This window comes from Schistocerca piceifrons, chromosome X (assembly GCF_021461385.2).
Source record: "Schistocerca piceifrons isolate TAMUIC-IGC-003096 chromosome X, iqSchPice1.1, whole genome shotgun sequence".
Lineage (NCBI taxonomy): Eukaryota > Metazoa > Arthropoda > Insecta > Orthoptera > Acrididae > Schistocerca > Schistocerca piceifrons.
This window is the reverse complement of record NC_060149.1, coordinates 751,014,518-751,018,076: the sequence shown is the minus strand read 5'-3', so window position 1 is coordinate 751,018,076 and position 3,559 is coordinate 751,014,518.

Here is a 3,559-nt window from a genome sequence, read left to right as displayed (position 1 = left end):
CTCTCGCGCCGGCCAAACGATCCCATGACGAACCGCCGCTCTTCGTTGGATCTTCTCTATATCTTCTATCAGTCCTGTCTGGTAGAGATCCCAGATATATGACCCAAGCTCAAGAATCGGTCGAAAAAGCGCCTCATAAGCCACTTCCTTCGTAGATGAGTTATATTTCATTAAGATTCTTCCTATGAATCTGAGTCTGGCATCTGCTTTTGCCACTAATTGTTTTATGTGGTCATTGCTCTTAACGTCGCTCTGGCTAGTTAGTCCTAGATATTGTACGGTAGGTATAGTTTTCAGCGTTTTTTGTCATCGATAATGTAGCTGCACAGCAGTGGATTTCTTTTCTTATCTATGCGCAATATGTTACATTTATTTACGTTCAGGCCGAACTGTCAGAGCCTGCAAGTCATAAGTTACTATCTTCTGGTGCTGCTACTTGGTTATAGACAACAACAGCATCTGCCAACAGCCGTAGAGAGCATCCGACACTTTCTGCTAAATCATTTATAGATACTGTTAACAGTATCGGTCCTATCATACCTCCATGGCGTAATCTGGAAATTACCTTTACACCTGTCGATTTTGTTCCGTTAAGAGCGACATGTTGAGTTCTGTCTGCAAGGACGTCTTAAATCCAGTCGCAAATCTGCTCCGATATTCGATAAGATGGCATTTTTTTCACTAAACGGCAGTGCGGGACGGTGTCAAATGGCTTCCTGAAGTCAAGGAACACGGCATGAACCTGAGCACCTTTGTCTACGGCGCTGTGGATCTCATGGTGGACATAGCGAGCTGGGTTTCGCATGATCTCTGTTTGCGGAATCTATGTTGACTTTTATAGAGCAGATTTTCATTTTTCAAATATGTCATAATTCTTGAGCATATAACATGTCCCATAATTCTACAACAGATGGCCTTCAACGATATACGTAGATATATAATTGTGTGCATCTGTCCTACGGCCCTCCTTGAAAACGAGAATGGCTTTCGCTTTCTTCCAGTTGCTAGATACCCTTCTTTCCTCAAGTCATCTACGATAAATTATTGCTAGAGGGGAGCAAGTTCTTTCTCATAATCTATGTAGAATCTTATAGGGATTTCATGTGATCCTGACGCCTTTTTCCCGGGTTCGATTCCCGGCGGGGTCAGGGATTTTCTCTGCCTCGTGATGACTGGGTGTTGTGTGATGTCCTTAGGTTAGTTAGGTTTAAGTAGTTCTAAGTTCTAGGGGACTGGAGACCATAGATGTTAAGTCCCATAGTGCTCAGAGCCATTTGAACCTGACGCCTTTTCAATACTAAGCGATTGTGATTGTTTTTCTCTTCCGCTGTCGGTTATCTCAATATCTGCCATTTCGACGATCGTACGACGATTTAAAGGGGGGGGGGGGGCGTGTTACGATCTTCCGCGGTGAAACAATTTTGGAAGACCGAATTCAGCATTTCGGCCTTCTCTCTGTAATCTTCCTTTTCGGTGACAGTATGCTTACTGAGCGAATGAACAGATGATTTTGGCCCACTTACTGGTTTCACGTACGACTAAAACTTCTTAGGATTCCTACACAGATTGGCTGACAAACTTTTACTTTCCAGGTCGTTGAACGCTTATCTCATTGCCCTCCTTACGCTCATTTCCTCTTCGTCCAGCTTCTGTTTGCCAGCTAGGTGTTTTACTTCTGTTGAATCAGATGTTCTCTTTATTTACGTAGTAGTTTTCTAAGACTGCCATTAGGTCATGGCGGGTCTTTCCCATCTCTTATCACCTTACTCGGAAGATACTTCTCTAGGACATACTGGACGATACCTTTAAATTTTTTCGATTTGTTCTCCACATCTTCGTCCTCAGCACACAATATAGTATTTGATGCTGACTGCTCAGATACTCTGAAATTTGTATTCTGTCACTCTTGCTAAGCAAAAATATCTTCCTACCATTCTTAACATTTTTTGTAAGACCCGCTGTCATAGATGCTATCACAGCCTTATGACCACTGATACGTCCTTCTACGTTAACTGATTCGATAAGTTCAGGTCTGTTGCCAGGAGGACTAAGATATTACCCCCACGAGTTGGTTCTCTAGCAATCTGCTCATAAAATTTTCGGAAAAGATATTCAAAATAATGTCACACGAATCCCTGACTCTGGCACCAGTTTTGATAGTACGACACACCCACACTATACTTGGCAAGTTGAAGTCACCCCCTACTACAACAGCACGATCAGGAAAATTACTAACGATATTCTGCATGTTCTGTCTGAAGCGCTCTACCACTAGATATCGTGACCAAGGAGGTCTATATAAAAGCATCCGATTATCTTTTTTGAGCGATCTCTGATAACTAACTTCACCCAGATTAATTGACAATTGGAATCTGTGATAACCTCGATAGATTTTATAGAATTCTGTACTGCAATGAACACGCCTCCACAATGGGCACTAACCTATCCTTAGGATAAATATTCCAATCTCAACTTAGGATTTCGTTTGCATTAACGTCTGGGTACAATCACCTTTCTCTTCCTAATACTATCTGTGCATTATAACTTCCAGTAAGCTACAGCAATTCTGGGACCTTTCCTTGGATGGTCCTGCACTTTGCTAAAATCATATTAGTATTAGGCAAACGATGGTGCTGAGAACATTTGTTGGTGTGGGTTGCATACATTAAGGGGCAAGCATACATTCAGGGGTAAACTTTGATTTAAGACCTCTTCCCCCCCCCCCCCTTAACCTACTGTTCTTTTAAGAGGTTTGTGACCCCTGATGGTTGATTTATGACTCCCTAGGGATAATCCATCCTTATGAGAAACCCCCCACCCCTATTCCTCCCCTCCACCTTCCCCACCCATCTGGGAAATCCCTCGCCGATATAAGCGCACCTTTGATATCAAATTAATTGAGTAATTAATTAAATCGATAAATTAATTAATCCCTTCCCCTCTTGTTAATCCCCAGCCTACCCCTTCCATCCCCCTCATACCTCTTCCCCTCCCTCATCTGGAAACTGGCAGTAAAAAGACTCAGTCTGTGCAGGAGAGGAAGGATCCTACGACAGGAAATTCAAATCAATGTCAATTACATAGCAAAAGATATACTGTCTATTTGTAAAATTCAATACACGGGGGTTGGATCTATCTTTTATTTGGTGGGAAAAGCTCATCATTCTCTGCTGCTTTGGAAGATACAGGTCTTGTAAAATACGTTGAAAAGAAGTAACTAAATAGATCGCTTTTTTTGTCCGATCATGCAAGGAATACCGTCACGAAATAGATGTCAACAAAACCCACGGCACAAAATTACACTGTTAAAAATCTTCCGATCCTGTCATTGTGTATTCCTGTGCGCGCCAGCCAGGACATTGAGCACCCAATCGCCATCTCCCTCATGTATTATCACGCACACAGGTTTTGAGAGAGGGTCTCGCTCCCACAATATCCCAGTTTCCAAACCCTTTTAAATTTTTTTCCCCTTGCCTCATATTGGTGGATACTGGCACAGTTACATCGTTTGGTAGGAAGTCCATTAGTACGTTGGAGGTAGCTGAGAACTTCAGATTTT